Source organism: Mastomys coucha, unplaced genomic scaffold (assembly GCF_008632895.1).
Source record: "Mastomys coucha isolate ucsf_1 unplaced genomic scaffold, UCSF_Mcou_1 pScaffold6, whole genome shotgun sequence".
In the NCBI taxonomy this organism is placed as follows: Eukaryota; Metazoa; Chordata; class Mammalia; order Rodentia; family Muridae; genus Mastomys; species Mastomys coucha.
Genome location: NW_022196912.1, coordinates 48,254,982 through 48,280,066, shown reverse-complemented (window position 1 = coordinate 48,280,066; position 25,085 = coordinate 48,254,982). Strand labels below are relative to the sequence as shown.

The following is a 25,085-nucleotide window of genomic DNA, read 5'->3' as shown; positions in this document are numbered from 1 at the left end:
TTGTTGGAAGAGGTGTGGCCTTATTGGAGGAAGTATGTCAATTTGGGCATGGGCTTTAAGACCATGAAGCTGTAAACGTGAAGCCTAGCTTGCCTTGCTGATCCCAGAGTGTTGGAGATACCAGTCATGTGATATCTGCCAACAAAAGCTGCTAACTGGGTGTGAAACCAACTCAAGAGAGAGAAATTTGTTACAGTCAAGAAAACTGAAAGAAATTGAAGATCTGAAGAGTGCTTTGACATCAGACATGGAGATGTAGAGTTTGGAACTTGGCCAGCTGGTTTTCAGTCTTGTTTCAGTCCAGTATTTCCTCACTCTGATCTCTTTCCTCCTTTTTGGAAAGGATACACACACACACACACACACACACACACACACACACACACACACACCATCTTCTTCCATTGTATATTAGAAGTATGTGATCTACTTTTCAACTTTGGTTTTACAGGGGTTACAGTTAAGAGATTGTCCTGAGTCTCAGAAGACACTTTGAACTTTTAAACAGGGTTGAGACTGTTATAGACTATGATGACTTTTGAAGTTGAACTGAATGCATGACTGCATTATGATATGGCTTTAAGTCATAGGCCCATAGGAAGTGGTACCATTTGGAGGTGTTCCTTTGTTGGAGTGAGTGTGGCCTTATTGGAGGAGTTGTGTCACTGGGGGAAGGCTTTGAAATTCCAAATGCTCAAGCCAGGCCTAGTGTCACTCTCTCTTCTGACTTTGTACCAGTCTGGATGTAGAACTTTCAACTACCTCTCCAGCATCATGTCTGCCTGCATGCTGCCAATATTTCTCCCAATATGATGATAATGAATTAAATCTCTTAATTGTGTGAGCTATCCTCAATTAATGCCTTCCTTGATAAGAGTTGCTGTGGTCATGGTGTCTCTTCACAGCAACAGAATGGCACCAGTCAGGGCAGTGACTGAGACATTCACTTAGAATGACCTAAAACTCCCGGGAAATACTATATGAGCAAAGCTCCATGGCAATGTTACTTCAGGTGCAAACCCAAACCACAGGTAAAATTAGCAGAAGGAGCAGATATGATTCCAGCCAACTATGAAACCAGAGAAGCCATGAAGAGAGCAAAGAGATAACTCTTAGAATGGGAGAAATACCTGTGAGTCATACACCTGATAAGAAACAAATATCTAAACAAATCAGGAATAAAATCAACCAGTAGCAAAACAATGAATAAAAGCCTAAACAAGGACTTCTGCCCTTTTGGCTCTCCGGTCGGCACCATGGCGGTGGGCAAGAACAAGCGCCTGACGAAAGGTGGCAAGAAGGGAGCTAAGAAGAAAGTGGTTGATCCATTTTCTAAGAAAGACTGGTATGATGTGAAAGCACCAGCAATGTTCAACATTAGGAACATCGGAAAAACGCTAGTCACAAGGACTCAAGGAACCAAAATTGCATCTGATGGCCTCAAGGGTCGTGTGTTTGAAGTGAGCCTTGCCGATCTCCAGAATGATGAAGTTGCATTTAGAAAATTCAAGCTAATTACTGAGGACGTTCAGGGCAAAAACTGTCTTACTAACTTCCATGGCATGGATCTTACCCGGGACAAAATGTGTTCCATGGTCAAAAAGTGGCAGACCATGATTGAAGCTCATGTTGATGTCAAGACGACCGATGGGTATTTGCTCCGACTTTTCTGTGTTGGTTTCACTAAGAAACGCAACAACCAGATAAGAAAGACATCCTATGCGCAGCACCAGCAAGTCCGCCAGATCCGGAAGAAGATGATGGAAATCATGACCTGAGAAGTACAGACAAATGACTTGAAGGAAGTAGTTAATAAACTGATTCCAGACAGCATTGGGAAAGATATAGAAAAGGCTTGCCAGTCCATTTATCCTCTTCATGATGTCTTTGTTAGAAAAGTAAAAATGTTGAAGAAACCCAAGTTTGAATTGGGAAAGCTCATGGAGCTCCATGGAGAAGGTGGCAGTTCCGGGAAAACAACTGGAGACGAGACAGGAGCTAAGGTTGACCAAGCGGACGGGTATGAACCACCAGTCCAAGAATCGGTCTAAAACCCAGATTTTTAATAGTGACAAATAAAAAGTCCTATTTGTGAAAAAAAAAAAGCCTAAACAAAAGAGCCATCTAAATCCCAACTTACAAATGAGCAAAGGTTCTAAGTTGACATTTCTCAAAAGAAGACATACAAATATCCAACAAGCATGTGAACAGATGCTAAGTGTCAGTAACCAGCAGGGACACTCAAGTTATAACCACAGTAAAAGGCCAGCTCACATCTGTTAGAGTGGATATTATAAAGCAGATGACAACATTAAGTGCTACTATGCTTTGAATGCGAAAATGCCCCAGGGGCAGGTGACAGGCACATCACTGGTAGCAGACTGTCTTTGGACAGATGATTGGATGGTGTAATGGCTATTCCTGGTTGTCAGCTTGACTATATTTGGAATGAACTACAATCCAGAATTGGAAGGCTCACCTGTGATCCAAATCTTGAGGCTGTAAGACACAAGTTTCTGACCTGGATCTTGGCATAGAGATCTTGAGGCATAGTAGCCATGAAAAGCTTAGGCCCAGGCAAGGTAGTACATGTCTTTAATCCCAGGAGACTAAGGCAAGGAGATCTCTGAGTTCAAGGTCAGCCTGGGGCAAAACAAGTCCCATGTGTGGTCGTACACAACTTTAATCTGGGCCACACCTTCTGATGGAGACCTACATAAGGACACACATGGGTAAGTTCACATATAAATGCTGGGACCTAGTGGGAGGAAAGAGGACATGGGTTTTGCCTTTGAAGTGTGTGTCTGCTGATGGACCCTCCTCTCTTTCTCTGTTTCATAGCTGCCACGAGAGCAGCTTTTCTCCATTATATCCTTCCACCCTGATGCTCCACCTCACTAAGGCCCCAGAAATATAAATTGTCTTACTGTTCCATTGCTGTAACGAGACACTATGAACTCTTATAAAAGAAATATTTCACTGGGGGCTTGCTTACAGTTTCAGAGGCTTAGTCCATTATCATTATGGCAGGGAGCATGGCACTGAAGCAGTAGCTAGGAGCTACATCCTGGTCCACAGGTGAGAGAGAGAGAGAGAGAGAGAGAGAGAGAGAGAGAGAGAGAGAGAGAGAGAGAGAGAGAGAGAGAGAGAGAGACTCTTGGCTTGGTATAAACATTTGAAACTTTAAAGTGCACCCCCAGTGACACACTTCCTCAAGATATACCTTCTAATCCTTTCAAATAGTGCCACAAGCTGGTGACTAAGCTTTCAAATCTATGAGCTTGTTGAGGCTATTCTCAAATCACCACATATATCGTAAAGCACAAATGGAAAATGATTATGTGCTATAAAGATGTTTAAATCATGGTATACAAAGTATGGTAAACAATTAAAGAGACGGCAAACTTGGAAAACTTTTGCAAATTTTTAACAAAATGATATTCTTAATATAGTAAAAATTGTATAAATCAGCATTGAAAAACAAGTAGAAAAGATTTAAAAGACAAAATGACAGGAATAAGTCAGTAATCCTATGAAAAAACTGCTCCTCACCTACATGAAAATTAAATAGAAAGTATATAACACATTACTAAAGAATTATTTTATCATAATGAATATTGTTAGTAAATATTTATTTAAGATGTATAATGATGTACTCTGGTAGGAGTAAAAAACATTCAAGCTTGTTTTAATGCAAATTTTTAACTTTCATATGACTAAAACAAATTGCATATTTAGATTTGGTAGTTTGAATAAAATGGTCTCCCAAGGCCCATAGGGAGTGATATTATTTGAAAGGATTATGATGTGTGGCCTTGTTGGAGAAAGTGGGTCCCTGTGGGAGGACTTTGAGGTTTCAGAAGCCCAAGCAGACACAGAGGCTCTTGCTCTCTTCCTGCTGCCTGGCAATCCATATATAGAATGATGGATCTATAACACCTTGTCATCTTGCCTGTTCCCATGTTTCCCATGATGATGATGGACTAATGAAGTCTCTGAAACTGTAAGCCAGTCCCAATTAAATGCTTTCCTTTACTAAGAGTTGTCATGGTTATGGTGTCTCTTAACAGCAATAGAAACCCTATGGAGTATTTCTCATGCATAAAGAAGAGCAAAGTGTCATCTACAGGAGAATGAATATACTGAATATCATCACATTAAGCAAAATAAACACACAAAGACAAATATCACGTTTGCTGTCGTATGTGGAATGCAGACTTTTAAAATCATGAATGCAGAAGTGGGGAGGGGACTAGTGAAGGGGAGTGAGACCAGCAAGAGGCAGGAGACAAGAAAAATGGGACACAACACAAAAGTAATGGGAGGAGGTGAATATGATCAAAGTATATTATATATGTACTTGAAAATCTCATAATGGCTATGGAGCAGAGACTGAAGGAAGGACAAGCAGCCTATATAGCTGTCTCCTGAGAGGCTCTGACAGTACCTGACTAATACAGAAGTAGAGGCTCACAGCCATCTATTGGACTGAGTACAGGTTCCCCAATGAAGGAGTTAGAGAAAGGACCAAAGGAGCTGAAGGGTTTGCAGCCTAGATGAACAACAATATGAACTAACTAGTACCCTCAGAGCTCCCAGGGACTCAACCATCAACCAAGGACTATACATGGTGGGACTAATAATGGTTCTGGCAGCATGTGTATAGTAGAGGATTGCAAAGTCGATCATCAATGGGAGGAGAGGCCCTTGGCCCTGTGAAGGTTCTGTGCCCCAGTGTAGGGGAATGCCAGGGCCAATAAGTGGGAGAGGGTGGGGTAGCAAGCATGGGGAGGGGGGATACATGTTTGTTCTTGTTTTTTTTTCTTTCTTGTTTTTATTTTATTTTTATTTTGAGGGGAAACTGGGAAAGGAGAAATCATATGACATGTAAATAAAGAAAATATCTAATAAAGAAAAAGAAAATCTCATAATGGGTGTATGACTAATAAAAATGAGTAGAAAGCTACCAAGGACTTTCCTTTCTCTGTGAACTGGAAATTCAACTTAGCAATTCATAGGAAAATGTGAAAACAATTCACGTGCAGGTCTATTCATTGACTAAATCGTGCTTCATGGATCAGATGGAAAACTGTAGCAAATGGCCCTGAACAATACAATGTCATACTGATACTGAATGACAGGAAATGATACTAGGCTTGCTAGCTTGGGTTTCTCATCTTGTAAAGCTGATGCTAGAGAACTGTCAGGTTTGAGGGTACCTGGGCTACAAAGTGAGTTCCTAACAACCAGAGCTACAAAGTAAGACTCAGTCAAATGGAAAGTCAGACGTGATTCGTGAAGGAAGCCGTGTGGGGAGAAGTCTGAGGTCTTCTGAGGTAACTCCAAGGAAATGAGGCAAAAGTCTTGTAACCTCTGTTTCCCCATGACAGGGGTGGTTCTGGGAATGAGCGTCCGTGTCCCTCCCAGCTATAGTAAACAGGAGTGGCTTTACTTTAGATCACCCATCGTCTTACCCATCATTACTCAGAATGATGGTTCCAAGCACCAGCTGTCCTCATGAGTACATTTAACCTAAACTCTAGACTCATGTGACCTTACCCTGTGACTGTGTACAACGTGAACTCAAGTGAACTTTATTCATAGGACTTTGACTAACCCTCAGGCTACAAATTGTTTGAGGCCTTGAATAAAGATGGCTATCACATGAGACTTTAGTCTGCCTCATTTTTGGGCTCTACTCTTCCGGGTTCACTCCACCAACTAGCGTAGTAACATAAAACCATACCAATTGTGATATTTTTGTCTAAAACTATTGTGTACACAAAGATGGTGTGCCTAATTCTAAGTGTTGGGGGTGTTGGAGTGGTGAACAAAGAGGTTCTTTTGTTGTTTTTTTGTTTTGATCCTTTATGCACTATTAGTCAACTAAACTCCTGGAGGCTGGGACCATGTCTTACCTGCATAATTTTGCTTGTCTTTAGTGTCTGGCATGGAGAATGTCCACAACACAATTAAACTGCAGAATTAATCACTGAATATACACAAACATTAGCCATGTTATTAAGAAAAGAAGTAAAATCAAGACAAAAAATGACTAGGGTTTCTAATAAAAAATTATTACTAATTTTACTACCTAGAATTACATCTTTGAAATTACATGTAAGAAATGGTACACTGGCATGTGCTAATTATGCATTAAGGAAAAACAGGACACAGAACTGTACAAGTAATATGGTCTCTTGTAGAGCGCTGCTGCCGCGCCTTAAAGATGGTGCCTGCCATTCTTCTGCTAAGGAGTAAACAAGTCCTTATTTGACAAGAGGGTTACACCTGCCAGTGGTCTGATCTTTCATCATGAGGCTGTAGCCAATGATGGCACAAAACGTGGTATGGGCTCATAGACAGTCCTACGAAGGGTATTTAAGCAGCACTCACAGACCATTGGGGACACACCCTTGATTCTCATGTAACTAATAGCTCCTGAGTAAACTGTTGCCAGAAAGAACTAGTGTGCTAGTCTTTCTTCCCTGCTGGCCAGGGTGATCGGCGCGACACAGTCTCTGTAGATGGGAGAAAGCATACAAAGAGATAAAATAGATGATTATGAATAGTGGTTGTTCCTGGATGCTTGGAATTGTTATTTTCTTTCTAATAACCTATAGTACAAATATATTGTTCATACAGTTATAAGATGTTTAGGTTAAACATTTAAAAGATAAAATACTGTAAATAAGGGGCAGAAGATTATATACTTAGTAGCATACTGCTGGTCTTCAAATACATAGATAGGGCTTTGGCTCTTTTGAACCCCATCAAGGGACTGGGCTCTTCTAGAAAATGGAGGATATTGCTAGAGCCTGTTTCATAGGGTCATTATCACAGTTGCTTTTGGTTTATGTAAATGGGCAAACATTTATATAGCACCTGAAACAAGTCTGCCAGTAATAGAAAATAAATAATAGAAAATAGAATACAAAAGTCTTATTTATTGTGGTAGTTTGAATGAGAATTGGCAACAAGGCTCTTATGTTTGGATGCTTGGTCCCCAGTTAATGCAACAGTTTCTGGAAGGATTAAAAGGTATGGCCTTGTGAGGCAGGTGCAGCCCCCCCAGGGGGGCTTTGAGGTATCAAAATCCCAAATCAGGTTCAGTCTCTCTCCATCTACCGCCCCTGCCTGTGGATCAGAATGTAAGCTCTCACCTACTGCTCCAACACCATGCCTCCCTGTATGCTCACAGGCTTCCTCCCACCAAGATGTTCATGGACTAACCCTCTGAAACTGTAGGCAACCCCCCTATTATAATGCTTTTCTTTTTATAAGTTGCCTCGGTCATGGTGTCTCTTTGTGGGGCAGTGGTCTGATCAGGCAACCTGGGCCCAGTCAAGTAATAGGCCTAGGACCCCGGAGCCCCAGTAGGCAATATTTATGCTTGCAAGGGATGGATGGAGTTCGGCTATAACTCCTGGGACCTTGGCTCATGTTTCAGTCCCAACCCCTGCATAATGGCCCCATGGAGAGGTGTGTAAAGCCCTCTTCCATGCAAATAAAGACTCTCAGCCCAAACCAATGAGAGATTACTGCTGTCAAAATCTGAATGACCCCCAAAACTGTATATATATCCCATCCAGGGAAGTAAAAGCTCATGAAAGGTCTACTCCGTTCTCTCAGCCTTTTGTTCTAAGAGCTGTAACACTTGCAAAGAGGTCTGCTCTCCTGAAATGCAGCCTGAAGCTGCGCAGCACTTCTCACTGGCTAGTCTGCCTCTCTGTCCACCCAGCACAACCCGACTCAGTGCAGGGGAGAGTGGAGAAACAGAGTGGCCTGGAAGACACAGCAGAGACTGCCTGCCTGTGCTTGCTTCCCTTCGCAAGGGCTCTTGCACCAGGTCGGCTGGAGATTTCCGTGGAAAGCCTCTGGCACACAGCCCCACAACTCTCCACAGGAATAGAGCAATAAACTAAGGCACTTCTGCTAAGTAGCTACTGACCTATGTTAGGAGAAGGGAAAGAAGTGGGCCTGGTGGCGTTTCTTCTTTCCCCACTTGCCTTCCCTCCTTTATCTCTCACCTCTTTCCTTTCGCTTCCATGTAGGCTCTTCTTTCTTTCAGAGGGAACACATATTAGAGGTGAAGAGGTCATTTATCATCTAAGGCTAAAACAAACCATCAAACACAGAATTTGACAATAGGTGATATATGATATTATGCCAGGTAATGACATTGTGGTCTACAGAAGACCACGTAGACAATTGCTGCCCCTTAGGACAATTTCTCTTGGTGATGACCTAGTCAACTCTGTTGTGTGAATACATATTATGGTGCTTGCCTAACAACAAAATTGCCTAGGAACAAATTCCCTCAAAGTTTGCCCCTGTCATTAAGCAATGCATGGCTGTATTTATAATCAGCTCCAATGTGCTGGTGTTTCTTCTGTGTTTGTTTGTGATAAGTATGAAGGAATAGAAATGAAGGTGGCTAGGAGAATGTCAGAGACTCCAGACTTCTTAGACAATGTCATACTCCCAGGGGTCAGCTTGGCTTGGACCACTCTGAGTGCTAAAAGCTGCCTGTCTGGCTCTCACCCCATTGGATCCTGGATGCCCTGGGTACAAACTGGAAGGCACTGTCCTGCTTCTGCTGGCTCTAGGGTTCCTGCCCCATCAGCCAAGTGTCTGGGGCATCTCCGCATTTTCCCTGCCCTCAACCAGTACCGAGAGATTCAGGGAGTTTCCTCTATAGTACCATAGCTCCAACCTTTTCCCTTCAGAAAGATAAAGGTACCAAGAAACAAGAAAATGTATGTCCTACATGGATTCTGCATCATCTTAGAGAATGATCATTTCCTTTTTCTATAATAAAACATAAGCTGACATTATTACATACATCTACATTGCTGTCTGGCGTAAGCACATTTTCAAACAGTTCACCATAATTTAACCAAAAAGAAAGGAATATATGAATTCAGCAGCCACAATATTCCTTCAGACAGGCCTTAGAATACTGGGGTAAAGTCATTTAACCTGAAAGTCAACTATACAGGAGCACTAAAGATCTCTTTCTCTCTCTTTCTCTCTCTCTCCCTCTTCAGCCCTCCCTCCTTTCTTTCCCTTCTCCTCTTTTCAAATTACATACAAATTGTAGCTTCAGACATAGACTAGGAACTCTTGAATATTGTATGCTTGGACATTAGTGCAGAGTTGCTTATGTCACTCCCTTTTTGAAATGTCATAACAGTGTTGCAGCACTTCCTGAGAGTCACAAACTCCCAGCCTGTAGGGATAGCATCTATTGCCTAAATGGTTTCAGATACTGACTCTGACAAGATTCCTTCCTGCTCATGCTGTTTGTACAGGTTGGAGTTAATTTGTACAGTTGCCCAGATCATTTTCACAACGTGTTTTTTTTCAACGTTTTTATCAGTTTCATATCATGCACCCCAGTCCCCCTCATCTTCTCATCAGTTCATATCTGTCCTTCACTTTGTAACCATTCCCCTCAGAATAAAGCACACATGAATAAATACAGAAAACAAAAACAAAGCATAGAAAATATCTCACCATGGAAACTGCACTATGTCACAGTGTATTCCACAGTATATTCCTCTGTCCACACATCTTCACTTAGAAATGCTCATTGCAATGAGTCATTGGTCTGGTTCAGATTTCTGCCTTCTAAGACACCATCTGTAAGACCCAGACCTTCAGTCAGTGGAACTTACTTCAAGACGCTCTGGAGTGAGACACTGAGATGTAGATTGATGCAAAAGCAAGAGGTTTATTTTCTGGCCAGTTGAGGTCAACCTCCAATTAGTCTCTCAAGGTGAGTGACTAGAAGGCAACCCTCCCCTCAGTGGCTATTACAAGCAATTTTTATACTTTTTAGGGGCACAGGTTGCATCAGCAAGGTTACAGTACAAACTTATTAGCTAAGAATATTGACCTTTAAATCTATTGGCTAGCAAGCATGGTAATACCATGACACACATTTGAACTCTACCTGGGACTTTCCAGAGGGTCAGGCAACTGTCAGTACATTCTGCAGTTTTTCTGATAATTGTTCTTCAGAGCGGTTTCTGGAAAATTGTTTTGGGGCCAAGAGCATGAAACTCTCCCTTGGGGCTTAATGTGCTTTCCTGAAGTCATCTCAGGGTTGGGTCAGAGTTGTTTAATCTTATCACATCAATACTGGATCCTCACCGGGACTCCTCCCAGTTATCCTGTTGTTGTCCTGTGTCATGGAGATCCAGCAGCTTTGGATCAGCAGGACTGGCCCTTTTACAAGTCCCAGTCATTCACAGGTGATATAGATTTTGGGATGTGCCATCTCAAAGCCCTGGATCTGAGCCTGGGTAGTAGCTGTGCTAGTCTGCACTCTGGGTCTCCCTCTTCCTCACCTCCAGTGCAAGCTCTCCAGTGCTGCTCCTGCTAGGACAGCCAGTGTTGCCATCCGGCAGGAGGCAAGGTCAGCTTTCCTTCTTTTATGCCCTCAGGCTCATCTGCACCCACAACTCCAGAGCTCAGCTCCAGTGCTGCCCAGTCAAGGTATGCCTACTCTCCCAAATGCTGCAGCCTAGGAGGGGCTGGGACAGTCTTCCTGCTCTCACATTCTCAGGGATGCCTCATCAGTGCCTTCACCATCAGGACCATCTACACTTCGTTGCCCGAGTAAGGTTCAGGGCCTACACTGCTCTGAGTGCTGTAGCCAGTGAGAAGGCAGCAGCAGCCCTCTTGGCTCCTGCAGATGTTGAAGAGGAGAGGAGGAGGGCAAGACCTGGGTACCCATCCCACTTCATGCCAGATGAATGGTGTAGGCCAGCTCTCCTGGACTCATCCCTTAGGGGAATAACTCACCCACAGACCCTCAACCAGGGCTAACCCTACTATGTTGCTCAGGTGAGGTCCAGGGCCTGGTCTCTCAAGTGCTCCTGCTGGCTAGAGGCAGGGCCAGCTTTCCCGACTGATGCAGGTGGTACAGAGGCAAGTGGAAAGAGCATCAGTCTGGACCTATGCCACCTCACAGCAGATGAGTGCCAGGGCCAGCTCTCCTGTGATCTCACACTCAGGAATGCCTCAACTGCAGTGCCTACCACCAGGGTCATCTCTGCTGTGATGCCCAGGTGAGGTGTAGGGCCCATTCTCCTGAGTGCTGTAGCTGGTGAGGGGCAGGGGTAACTCTCCTTGAACTCATGACCTTCTTGGGGGACAGCTTTCTCAACTGTTGGAAATGGGGATGGGGAATCACTTCTGTGGCCCTGCCACCCCATGGGCAGACAAGAGGAGGGGTCAGCATTCCCACACTCATGCCTTCACGGCTGGCTCACCCATACCTCCATCACTAGGGCCAGCTCCACTGTGCTGCCTGACTCGGGTACAGGGCCCTGTGTTCCTCTCTGCTGCTGCTGGTGAGGGATGGGTTCAGATCTCCAGAGTCCTGCATTTGGTGAAGGTCAGGACCAGTTCTGCACAGCCCCTGGACATACACGTGGTCTTTAGTGGCTGCCCTGATCAGGGACATCCTCATATTCTCTAGTAGTCATGATCCAGGGATATGGACCCACGCATGGCTCTGAGTGGCAGCTCTGGCTGGGACCTCACCATGGACCCAGGTGGCAGGGCTGACCACTCACAACACAATATTCTTCTCCACCCTTGGGTCTCCAGTTCCATCTTTCTTCATAAGGCTCAAGATGCTCCACTTCTCTTTCTCTTCCATCTGACCACCACATACTTGCACACTGTGGTGGCTCCCACAGCAGGCTGCCCATGTGGCTGGCTGGCTCCTGAGTGACAACCTCTGTCCATCCTGCCTGGCATGGCAGCAAGCAGGTGCCTATGGCTGCCTGTGCTATGTGCTGGAGGGCAGGTCTGCAGGTGGTATGTCTGCAGGTCTCTGTTTTCCTCCTCCCATGCTGTATTACCTGGATTTGATTTGATTTGATTTTTATGACTCCTAGGCATAAGACAGCTTTGGCCACAGTACCAGACATTAAGCTAGGATGAACAAAGGACTGCCATCTGCTCTGCCTCTGACTGCTGTACGAATAACACCAACACTAAGGTGTCTATGCCCATTGCCAGAGGTTCATAAGCGTTCTTATGAACCCCTGCTCCTTTGAAGAAGACACTGGAGGCTCATAGTGATTTGCCATATTTTGATAAAAGGAATGCTAGTCAGTGTTCTGCAATCGTTAGAAAAATCCCAAGATCCTACCTAGGTTAGGAAATAGAGAGCCAAGTGCTAAAAGCAGAGGGCTTGTCCGGGGTGCTGAGAAATTTCTACAGTGGGGGACACCCAGCTCAGAGGCTTCCCAAATACCATTCCCCCAAACAAGATTCCAGATTGTAAAAGAGGCAGTCATTAGTGACAGGGCTGGATTTCGTCTTAGGTTGGCATCAACACCACCATGGCGTACCCTGGAGACAGCCAGGCACAAGGCACTAGCGTTGGTGGTGTCTAGGAAAGGGATTTGTAGGGCTAGAGTTTTTGGCCCCCTACCCTAAGCATGCCACACCCTGCTTAGCAGGGTAGCAAGTGATTATTGAGTTTGGGACCAATTAAATTTAATTAAATGATTGAGCTTCATTAAACTATAATCTAGGCTTTTGATTTCCCAGCTGTGGGCTTGGCTTGGGAGATTTGAGTTTTAATGTTTTGGGGTAATATAGAAGTCTGGTTCGTTGTCAGCCAATAGGAAGAGTGTTGGGGAAATTACTCAACTGGTCTACATAGTTCATTTCATTTTAGCCAAAGGCAATAATGTGTTTTATTTGGTGGCCCCTGATAGAGTTTTACATTTCTTAGGAAGCTCAGATTCACAGAGCAAAAGCTGTAGTTGGTTTCATTTCCTGTTTGCCTTGTAACAGTTCTGAACTCTGTTTCCAGAACTTAAGATTTTTCTTCCTCCACATTGTTCTCACAGCTAGAATACTGGCCCAAGCATATGCACTGGCAGACCTCACTGTCAGCCAGATTCTCATTAAGATAGACCTGCAGAGCTGGACAAGTTCTCTGGACACTTGAAAACTCCATTTGTCATTCTCTATATGCTACATCCAGATAAAATAAAGGCACCCAGATCTGGTGGCCAGGGAGGCAACTAGGCCACCATTTTACCTTCAGATGAGTAGACTCTTGGGACCAGTTGACTAGATGATGACTTATAATACAGCTCACCATATTCCTTTTCAGAAGAAAATACAAGTTTCCACTGAGGAATGCCCATGGGAGCTAGTCAAAATCCACAGCCTACTCTGCTGCATGGAAATCTTTAAGCAGCAGGAGTTGGGTAAATATGCAGTATAAATAAGAGGGTTGTCTTGATGAGATTAGTGCTGGATCTCATACAGTTTTGTCAGACAGACTGAAGTTTAGTTTTTCATTTTGGGCATAATCCAAGACATGAATGAACTGAGAATCAAAGTGTCCCCAAGATCAGAGTGGTAGTGATATATTCTTTGTCCTTCTGTACAGGTCCCTTAGGACACCAACTGCTGAAATGTCCAACTCATATATATAGGCTCACAATAGCTACTTGCCTGTGCCTTTTAGTCACCAGGTTCCCATTCTATGATGAACAATGGGAATCCCTCTACATAGTCTGCTTTAGCCATAGTTCATTTTTTTATTGATGGCAAAAGCATTCCTTGGTGTGGAACTGTCCATACATTATGAAGCTCCTACATGATTGACAGGCATCCCCTTTCTCCCTACTCCTTTCCTGTGAGCAGGTTAGTAAGGAACCCTGCAGACACATTCCTAAAGCTGCTGCCCTATCTATATAGGCCAACAGCTTCCAAGGGCGCAGTTGTTGAATCAATGGCCACTTGTACTTTGAGTTCAGTAGATGCTGAGAAATTCCTTTCTCAGAGGATTTTAGCACATCACAGAACTCCAGCCAAGTCTCCTGTCCTTCTTCCCCAGCCTCACAGCATGTGATAAAGCCTCTCACTCATCTCAGTGTGAAATGGAGAAGGTTTTTATCTTTGACAACTAGTAGACTTGAGCATTTTCTCATATTTTTGATGGTCATTTAAATTTATTCTGTGAATTATCTATTTCTTTTATCATCATCAAAGAGCTCATGTGGTTGATATAAACCTTTTCACTAGAATTACTAGTATACTTTCCTATGTTTACTTAGCCTATTGACTTCACTGTTATTATTGTTACTGTTTATTATTATTATTATTATTATTATTATTTTGGTTTTTTGAGACAGGGTTTCTCCGGGTAACAGAGCCCTGGCTGTTCTGAACTCATTTTGTAGACCAGGTTGATCTTTAATTCACAAAGATCCACCCACCTGCCTCTGCCTCTAGAGTGCTGGGACTAGAGGCATGTACCACCATGCCCAGCTTGGGTTTTGTTTGTTCAGTTGATTGGTTTGGTTTTAAAGTCAATCTAACTGTATATTCTTTTATAGTTTCTAGTCTTAGTTTTAAGATGTCTGTCCTAGGACTAGTAAGATGACTCTGGGGGTAAAAGTGCTTGCTGCCTAAGCTTGTGTCGCATATCTAGCTTCCATAGCAGAAGAACGGATTCCTAGAAATGGTCCTCTGACCTCCATATATATATGACTACTCCCCATCCCCACCAAGATAGTTCTTAAGCTAGCAAGATGGTTCAGAAGGCACATGCTAACAAGGTGGAGGACCTGCGTTCAGTCCCTGGGACCTACACAGTGAAAAGAAAGAATCCATTCCCACAATAGCTGTGGTACATGTGCACACACACACACACACACACACACACACACACACGAAATAAATGTAATTTTGAAAGTCTCTTCCACTCTTAGAACATATATAACCTTCCCAGACTCTTAAAAAAAATCTCCATTGTTATTTTTAAGTAGAAAAAATATAATCTGCTTGAAATAGATTTTCTATATTTAGTTGAAAATTCACATATTTATATGTGTTTATAGCCATATTCCAAATAGAGAACTAGTTGAGCCAGAACTGTATTACACATTACATTCTTCTTTGTTGTTCTGTATTGAACTGTCATTTATCCTGGGATTTGTATCTGGCTTGCTAGCAATGACTGCACACACAACATGAAAGGACAGGATAAACAGTCTACCTTCTAGCTATGATGGTGAGAATTTAAGGATCTTAATTAGTTTTCATTTTGCTTATCTGCATGTTTTGACTTTATTTTTCCCCATAAGCATGGACTGTAACAACAACAATGAAATGGGTGAGAGAAGGGACTACAAACAGAACTGGTATTGTGAATTTCGTCCAGGATAAAAACCAGGCTAGCTGGGCACACAGCTACTATTCTTGGAGACTTGAGAAGGTTTCCCCTGGGGAGAAAGGTGATAGGTCTGTTCTTGGAGCCTCTGGCAAATCTCTTTAAAGCCTGGAGATGGTGAATTGAGGCGGGGTTGACAGCACTAGATATTCAAGTGAGTGTTTAATTGATTGGAAGAGCAGGCTGGGCTGAGCAGATGCAATAACTACCAGCGTTCAGTGTATTGTCTGCAACCTGTGAAAAGTTGGAACAGCGCTCTTTCTGCAGCAGCTTAATTGCTAGCAGGGACTTCGGTGCTTAAGACAGTCCCAGGTGGTGATTAGAGAACACCTTCCAGTTATGTGAAAGCTACCATTGACAAGTGCAGCACCTGTCCCTAAGTGACAAGGTCAATTAGAGGTCTGAACCTCCATAACACAGCACAGCTCAAGTGACTTGGACATACATACACCCCACCATTTCACATTAGGGAAAGTGTGTTAGACCAAACAAAAACATTTATTTATTTATTTTTTTTACTATTATGCTCCTCAAAGCCATCAGGCATAATGGGCATCTATAAATTGCACACTGGGATTGCAGCTTGTGGAGTGGAAACCTGGAGGCAAGGTGAATGGGTTTTCCTCACCCCTCTCAGAGTTCAGTAGAGCATCGTGTTTCTGGGCTTCGTACTCTACCCTTGGAGTCTGTGAATGACAAAATGCCAATGTTGGGTTCAGTAAAATTCACTCAAGCAGGAAACCAGAGCTCTATGGAACAGACAGGTTGATGTCAGAGGTCTATAAACCCACAGACATGTTTAACACTGCATGCCCCTGTAGGTGGATATTCTGAAGCTAGTATTCTTCATGTCATGCTGAGACCACGGATGACCCTCTCTAGGTTTAAGGTAACAGTTTATGATCCCGAGGAATAATAAAGTTCACCATCTGGGAAGTCAGCTGTCCTTGTGGAGAGATTATTGCTGCCAATGCCAGCTAAGGCCTCATGGTTTCTGACCGAAAAGTGATACCTCAGGAATGTGGAAGTGGCCCAAGGTGACCCAGAGTCAGAACCAGCAATCTGGGGAGGAAGGACAATGAGGGTAGATTAATCTTTCTGGTTCTCAAGCAGGGTCTGACGTTTGGGACTTCATCTTATCCAAGTTACACACTTTGCAGTCTCTGCCATCTGAGAACAGGTGTTCTTACAGGTCCAACTTGGCCATAAAACAGTAAGTGAAGGTCCCAGGGCTTGTAGCTTAGAGAAGAAATGCAATGGCACTAACTGGAGTACATTCAGTTGGAGACATAGGGCTGGGAGCTAATCTCTGGTGAAATTGGGGGTGCCTTTCTGGGACTATAATGAATTTTCTAAATTGAATCCACCATTTCCCTCAGAAATGGGCAGGGATAAATAGTTTTTCCCTTTCTAGGTGGCTGCTCTGAACCTTCTTGTTCTGTGTCTGTCTTGAGAGAGGGTAGGGTTCACTTTAAAGTTCAGGCTGGCCTTAAACTAATGGTCCTTCTGCCTCAGCTCTTCTATGCTGGTACAGAACTATTTTTAATTCCATCCCCTGAATGAGGTCAGCTAAAGAGTGGGCTTCGTTGTTGTTTTCCTTTGAACTTCCTTGTAGGTTTGTTGTTTGTTTTGTTTTTATTTCTTTCTCTGGCCTGGCTGCTCATTTGCGGTAGAGAAATTTGCCTCTGGGATGTGTTAGGCTGTTGTGCAGCTACCTTTCGGTTATTAGTAGCACACCCAACAGTAACCGAGTCACTTTCTCTTCAAGGTACAGCAAATGGACTCATAGAAAGTTCAGGTGAAGGACTATGGACACCTTGCAAATGGAGACCCCACCTGACCCCTACCATCCCGTCCTCTTGGATTGAAATGTCAGTTTCTTCCCAAGCAAACAACCTGACCTCCCAGTGCTTGAGGAATAAGACTTCTGTGGTGAGGTAACATAGTAACTTGGGCAAGACCCCAACTTCTGCCACCCACTCACTGAGCAGGGCTCACTGGAGGCTCTCTCCCGCTTCTACTTCCTGTGAAACTGGTTTAAGAGAACTGGTAGAAAGACAGGGAACTACAAGGCATGTGTGGAGGATGCTAATGAAGTACAGAAGAGTGTGGGAATTGGACAAAAGCAATTAAGAAGGAGAGCTGTTAAGAAGGAGAGCTGAAGAACTCCACAGTCCTCAGGTGGAAAAAGACAGAAGCTCCTTCTGTCCTTAGCTTGCTGACACAGTCTTGGTCATCCAGCTTCTCCTTTACCCATTCTCTCTTTAGTCAAGCAGGGGAGGAGTGTAGGGGAGGAGCACGTCACTTGTAAGATGCCTCTCCTTGAGGGGAAGACGTTGCAGGCAAGCTAGGAGGCCAGAGACAGATTATTGGTCAATCCAGGGGTGACGGAAGATTCACTCCAGTTGTACGACTGCATCGATAAACTTCCTGTATTTATTTTTGCTATGTACAACCATGTGAGGCTCTGTTTCCTGCCACTGACAACTGCCTGAGTAAGTCAGAGGAGATGTCATGGCTCTGTGAACCAGCCCATGTTGAGTGTGGCTTGGGATTTCTTCTCAGCACCTCCCTCGGAACATAGAAATCTCTTCCCATAGGCAGGTGACCCCTTCAATTTCCCTTCTCACCATTCTTTCTCTTTAAATGTTTCTCACAGGCAAAAGCTGTTGAGCCTTCCCCCATTTCCCCCTTTTTAAGCATCCTTCATTGGCCTTGTTCCATCTCACACAGTTTCCAACAAGTGAATTCATGCAAACCTCACTTAAACCATTTCACATGTGGAGGAACACTGCGCAGGTTAATTAACCTGCCTACCATGACACTCCCATCAGATGAAGAAGGAGCCTTTAAACTCATGCCCCACCCCCTTTACCCTTGCTGTTTCTGCAGGATAGGGCATGCTCCCCTAAGTGTGGTTACATTTGTCTTCCTTTCAGAGAGTAAGCCCCCAATGTGCAGCATTCCAGCTGCAGTCCGGGCTCTAGAGTGCCCCGCCTTTCTCTAGAGATTCTGGCATTTCAAATGCTCCTGTGGCTACCAGGTGCCAACACTGGTGCTTACCACATCTCAGTGGGTACATCTTTCCTATGCCATTTGGTAAGTCCATTCACCTTGTGGCCTATTTTCAGTAACACTGTTTTCCTGGTTGGAACATGCTGCACTGGCTGCTTTTGCATGCCAACTTGATACAAGCTAGAGTCATCAGAGAAGGAGCCTCAGTTGAGGAAAAGCCTCCATGAGATACAGCTGTGAGGCATTTCTCAGTTAGTGAACAAGAGAGAGGAGGGCGTGCCATCTGGAAAGCCGTCTCCAGCAGAACATAGGCCATCAGCTTGGACTCAGAATTTGACTTCAAGTTCTTTGTTTGCTGCTTCCAGATACCCCTTCTCTCAGGAACCCCCACCCCCAGAAAGCTGAGGCAGGTCCTTAGCAAGTAAGAATATAATTGTGGCTATCAGAAGAATCTGGGCCTCCTCTGCTATGGTAGAACCAGTAACAACTGTGGATTTGTTGGTTGACACGATTTTGTCTTCATTTGTCTAGATGATTAAGGGGTAAGCTACCATGACTGATTGACGATGGCATGTGACATAGTGAGCTTTCATTTCATTTGTGTTTAGATTCTACAGCATAGTGGATCTCAACCTTCCTTACACTGCAACCCTTGAATACAGTTCCTCATGTTGTGGTGATTCCCAGCCATAAAATTATTTTTCTACTGTGATGAATCATAATGTAAATTTCTGTGTTTTCCAGTGGTCTTAGGCAACCACTGTGAAAGGGTCTTCCAGCCCCCCAAAGGAGTCTTTGTAGTGCACAGGTTGAGAAATTGCTGCTACAACAACTATTTTTATCCCCAAAGCTCCAGGGAAAACAATAGGTTCCAACATCCTTTCTGGTCATTTCTTTCCCTTTATGATAAATATTTTGCTCAGAATGTAAATTTGTCAAATCGGTGCCTTTAATTTGCTGGGGCAGTATCAGCAGACAAAAATGGAGCCTGCCTTAGGCAAGACATGAGCCGTTCAGAAGGAAAGCCCCGAGTCCTCAACCCCTGAACCTGCCATGTGTATGCAGTGATGGAGACATGAGCCGTTCAGAAGGAAAGCCCCGAGTCCTCAACCCCTGAACCTGCCATGTGTATGCAGTGATGGAGAAAGCAATGACCCAGATTCTCTTCAGCCCTAGGGCCATATTTGTTAAAGGCAACTGAGAGCTGTGTGGCTTCTATAGCTTTTTAAGGTGTTTTGTTTGTTGTTCCATAAGCATTTGAGGAATGTAACTCAGCATGACAAGATCAGCAAAGGATTGATATTTACAGATATGCAAGGCTGAAAGATACAATATCAAAACATCTACATTGTAAGAAACATGGTAGTGTTAAATAAACTGCCTTCATGCAGATGGGAAGCAACATCACATGAAAATATGCATCTATTACAATGGAATAAGAAGCAGCAGATGGGCTTATGCCTCTGTCGGTTGCATACTGAACAACTACATGGTATAACAGTGCTCATTATTCTAGATTCTTAAGAGTTTAATCTTTCTTGAGAGTGGAATCAAGGAAAATGCCTATATAGTTTATAAGGTTGTCTTCTGTGATAGCTTGCTCTGATGGGAATTGATTTAGCCAAGTACATTCATATGTTCGTATCATGTGTCCCATATATCTAAGAGTAAATATTTTTGAACTGATTTGAAAACAGTTATCTACTTCACTTTGGACAATATGACCCTGATCAGGATTAGAATTAAGTTAACACATTCATCAAATGTGTATTACATTCATGGCATAGGGCCTCATACTACAAATACTACCATTCCTATTCACACACCAGAACAAGTCTGGGAAATTCTGCAAGAGGCAAAAGCAAAAGGTTCAGAGAAGACTATTGAACCAGCAAAAGATTCAAGATAACATCAAAGGCTACCAACCATCCACAAAGATATCCCATCTGAAGTCCATAATCTGCCTTTCTGCTTGGTTACTGTACTGGCTAGTTTTCTGTGTGAACTTGACACAGGCTGGAGTTATCACAGAGAAGGAAGCTTCATTTGGGGAAGTGCCTCCATGAGACCCAGCTGTGGGGCATTCTCTCAACTCGTGATTAAGCAGGTAGAGCCCCTTGTGGGTGGTGCCATCCCTGGGCTGGAAGTCTTGGGTTCTATAAGAGAGCAGGCTGAGCAAGCCAGGGGAAGCAAGCCAGTAAAAAAAATCTCTCCATGACCTCTGCGTCAGCTCCGATTTCCTGACCTGCTTGAGTTCCAGTCCTGACTTCCTCTGATGATCAACAGCAATGTGGAAGTAAGCTAAATAAACCCTTTCCTCCCAACTTGCTTCTTGGTCATGATGTTGTGCAGGAATAGAAATCCTGACTAAGACAGTTACCAAGTTCTCACTACTAAGAATTATCAATCCATCTAAGCTGCTTAGTTGGCTAAGCTGCTGATCTAATTAGATTAAGCCATGTAATTGGCCCAAATCACTACTAAGCTAAGGCATGTGTGATTGGGGCCAGAAGTCCCTAATCAATCATTGATCAATTGCTGAACCCAAAGACATGCTATCACTGCTAAGAAGATCTCAAATGAATTAAAAAATCAGCACTGGTAGAAACTTGGAAATAAAGAACTCTGCATAAGACAAACAAGCAAATAACAAAACAAAACAAAACAACCTCCCCCTCTGGCAAGACACGGAGACACCTTTTGGGTGGTGGTGTTCTTATATCAGGAGCAGAGCAGATGGCAATTCTTTGTCATCCTAGCTTGGTGTCTGGCTTGGTGGCCAATGCTGAGTTCATGCCTGGGACACAAAAATAAAATCAATCTAGGCAGGGTAAGGCAAGAGGAAGAAGACAGACACAGTCCTATGATCCCCACCATGGTGCTGGTGGGGAAAGATGCCCACAAACCTGCCCTCCCCCTGACACACCCCCTGCCCCCGCACTACACAGGCAGGCCATAGATACATGGATCTTCACCTACCATTATGTAATGCAGCACTGGAAGAGGAAGACAGAGACATGTGGACCACAATACCACCCACAGACCTACCCTCCTATGCACAGCACAGGTGGGCTATAGACACACCATGTAGCTGGCACCACAGCACATACTGTAATGTGCAATTATGTGATAGACAGGTGGGAGAGAAAGAAGTGGAGCGACTTGAGCATTGTGAAGAGAGATGGAACCGGAGACTTGAAAGTGGAGAGGAGTAGCCTGTTGTGAATAAGGACTGTTTGCACTGTGAGGTTTTGCTTTATCTGTATCCAAAGGGACTGAAGGTTTTAAACAATGATGTATCCCTGTGTCATCAGCCTTGATAGGAGGTAAGATGGTTTTAGGTATGAAGACTTAAGCAGGAGTCCAAGCCAAAGGCAGAGGCAACAGGCACAGAATGAAGGCAGAGATAGGAGGTTCTTATTCTACGTTTAGCTGTCTGTGGACATGAGGGAAGAATCATTATTTTTTAAATAACAGCACAATTAAATGCCTGTTTCAGTTCCCCATACTTTGTGTTTGAAAATTCCTTAGTTTTGAAAGATCTAGGATATTGATCAATCTAACTTTATAGGTTTCCTATCCTGGAGAAAAACTAGTACCCATCAAAAGGACAAGCTGTCATGGATGAGACACAGAGATAGTTAAAGGTAAGTTCCCACCACTTACCTGCCATGAGGTGGTGTTCAAGGGTGATGCCCTCTCCTGCTCCCCCTTCATCACCTGTGACAGTCTGAAGAGCTGGCCATGAGAGAACATAAGAGCGCTATAGATAGCTAGCCCTGCCCTGTCAGTTGCTGTATCACTCTGGAGAGTGGGCCCTGTACCTCACCTTCACACACAATGGAGCTGGTGTGTGAAGATGATGGTGAAGATGCTGGTAAGCTAGCTGTGAAGATATGAGAGTAGGAGGGCTGTCCCAGCCCCTTGTAGGCTGAAGCACTTGGAAGAGTAAGCCTTGTGCCTTGACTGGATAGCACAGTAGATCTGGCTCTGGAGGCATCAGGGTAAATGAGCAGGCCCTGAGGGCGTGGAAGCAGGAGAGCTGACCTTGGCTCCTACTGATGGTGACATCGGGTGGCCTAGCAGAAGCAGTGTGGGAGAGCTTGCCCTAGTAGTGCAAATAAGGTAGAGCTAGAGCATTGACCAGCTCAGCTACCACCCAGGCCCAGACCTAGGGCTCTAATTGGTTCCAACCCAAAATCTGTATCATCGTTGAATGGTTGGGACATGGAAAAGGACCAGTCTTGCTGATCCAAAGCTTCAGGATCTCCATGACACAGGACAACAACAGGATAACTGGGAGGAGTCCTGGTGAGGATTCAAAATTGATGATGTCACAGAAGCTAAAGATCTCAAATCAGACCAATGCAATGAACATTCGCAAGTGAAGATGTGTGGATAGAGGGACATATTGTGGAACACACAGTGACACAGTATAGCTTCCACAGTGAGGTGTTTTCTGTGCTTTATTTTTGGTGTGTGTGTGTGTTTATGTGTGGTGTGTATATTTTGGGGAATGCTGTAAGGCAAAAGGGCAGATATGAGGGGATGGGAAGATGAATGTGACTGGGATGTATGATGTGAAATTCACAAAGAATCAATAACAAGTTTTAAAAACCTGAAAACTTCAACAGACTATTTTAAACAGAAAACAAAATATTTTATCTTGAAGACAGGTATTCTGAAATATTCCAGGTAGCAAAATCATAAGGGAGAGAGCTAGAACATTAGCATACAAAGGAGGATCGTGAGACTTTTGAGATGCCACTGGTCAAAATAGAAACAACTCTTGCTTCAGTGACACATGAAGATAAGGAAAGATAGCCATTATAATATAATGCACCTAATGATGGAGGAACAGGTGTATTGAAAAATAACCTTGAGTCAAAAGGGAAAAAAGATTCTAGAGCTCTGGTGGCTTGAATAGGCTTGTAAATGTGAATACACTGTGCCACTGTGGTAACACTATTTGGGAAGGACTAGGGGGTGTAGCCGTGTTGGAGCGGGGTGTCTCTTGGAGTGTGCTTTTGGATTTCAGATGGTTCTTACCATTTCCATTGTCAATTTCTGCTTTGTGGTTGTAGATCAAGATGTCAGCTGTTCCTGCCATCATGTGTTTCATCTGTCATCATGGACTCGAACCCTCTGACACCATAAACCAAAAGTAAATGTTGTCTTTTATAAGATGCTTTTATCATGGTGTTTTATCACAGCAACAGAAAAGTAATAAAGACAAATACAATTTGTAGGAAACATTTCCAGCCCATTTTGATCATCAAAAATATCAAGATCCATGAATTAAATTTTAATAAGTACAAACAGCTTTCACAGTTACAGAATATTTTACCTAAATGCTATAGAAGATACATTTTTGTCAACATATAAACATTCTTTAGAATAGAATATACGTTGAGTCTCAAAACTCAGCATGATAAACAAAAAAATAATAATCTGAAGTCATGTATTCTTTCTGATCACATTGGCATTCAGATAGAAATAGACTACTAAGAAACTTTAGAAAACATACATATTATACAAAAATAAACACCATAGTATTGAATTAACAAGAGGTCACTAAAGAAACAAAATAAAAGGAAACTTTAAATTTCTCAAAAATTTAGAAATAGGATATATCAAAATTTATGACATATAATAATAAGCATTTACCACAAAGATTTCAAATAACCTGATAGACATTGACAAGGATCTAGAAAAGCAAGAACAAGCCATGCCATGAATTAATAAGAGAAAAGCAAAAACAAAATCAGAGAAGAAATAAACAAAATAGAGACTAAAAATTATGAAAGAGGTTAGAGAGCTGGCTCAGCTGCAAAGACACTTCCTGTCCTGCAGGATCCACGTTTGGCTCTCACGCAGCTCTCAATCATCTATAACTCCATCTCCAGGGGAGTCTGAAGCCCTCTTCTGGCTTTGGTGGACACTAGCATGTCAAGGACACACACACACGTAAATAAAAATAAACCTTAAAAGAGAGAGAATGAGAGCTGAGAATAAAATCTTCAATCTCCTGAACATCAACTACAAAATTGCTGCTCCGTGGTCCTCATGCACAGAGAATTTGATCTCCATCTTGGAAACATTCTATCCTACAAAATGTGAACATGTTTTGAAGCAAGTCTTACATACGGAATGTTAGACTTATAACAAAAATGGCTGCAATTCTTTAACCTTCCTGGGCAATGTGTTTCTGGCTTTTTTCCCCCCAAGAAACAGAGTATTTCCCCCCCAGCTCCTGAATCTGGTTTAGTTTTGAGACTAATCCTGTGTCAGCACATGATCAAAGTGGCAGTGTGCAGTTCTAAGCTTAGCCCACTAGAGACCTTGTGTGATTCACTATCAGAGTCAAGCCACCACTATGTAAACAAACCCAGGCTAGCTTGCTGGATGATGAATGACACATGGCTTGGTGACACATTGACTTAGCTGACAGCCAGTCAACCACGACAGGGAGTCACAGAAACAGCTGTGTGATACACGGAGAATGTCTGCAAACTACTTTGTTGCTGTTGTTGTTTTCCTACTTTAATCCATAATGCTAGAATCAAATTCCACTTTCAGTCAGACAAAGCTCTCAATTTAATTTCATTGAAGAGTTCCAATAGGGAAAATAAATGATCTATCTTCATATTTCATGACATTGACTTTGAGAATGGACTGAGAAGACAGTCTACTTTCTGAGGTGGTCAGTTTTTCCATGATCCTAAAAATCAGAAGAAATTGGAAAGGGAATACAGCATTACCAGTGCACACAAATCAGAGAGCCCGCTAACTACACTCCTAGTCAGTAAAAACAGAGGTACATGCTTGCACATGTTTGCAAGGCTGACTT

The 25,085-nt window shown here is 43.2% G+C and overlaps 1 long non-coding RNA gene and 1 pseudogene across 2 annotated transcripts; one reads left to right on the top strand and one right to left on the bottom strand.

Moving 5' to 3' along the window:
- The first annotated feature begins 1,232 nt into the window (after nt 1-1,232).
- On the top strand, nt 1,233-2,105 carry LOC116079802 (annotated as a pseudogene). The gene has a single exon (XR_004114157.1). The product of XR_004114157.1 is annotated as a 40S ribosomal protein S3a pseudogene (transcript).
- An 18,739-nt stretch (nt 2,106-20,844) lies between these two features.
- LOC116080604 lies at nt 20,845-23,382 on the bottom strand. The gene is made up of 3 exons (XR_004114496.1): nt 23,285-23,382; nt 21,902-21,973; nt 20,845-21,032 (listed from the first exon to the last, which is right to left on the bottom strand). It is a non-coding gene; the product is annotated as an uncharacterized LOC116080604 (long non-coding RNA).
- Between the last annotated feature and the right edge of the window lie 1,703 nt (nt 23,383-25,085).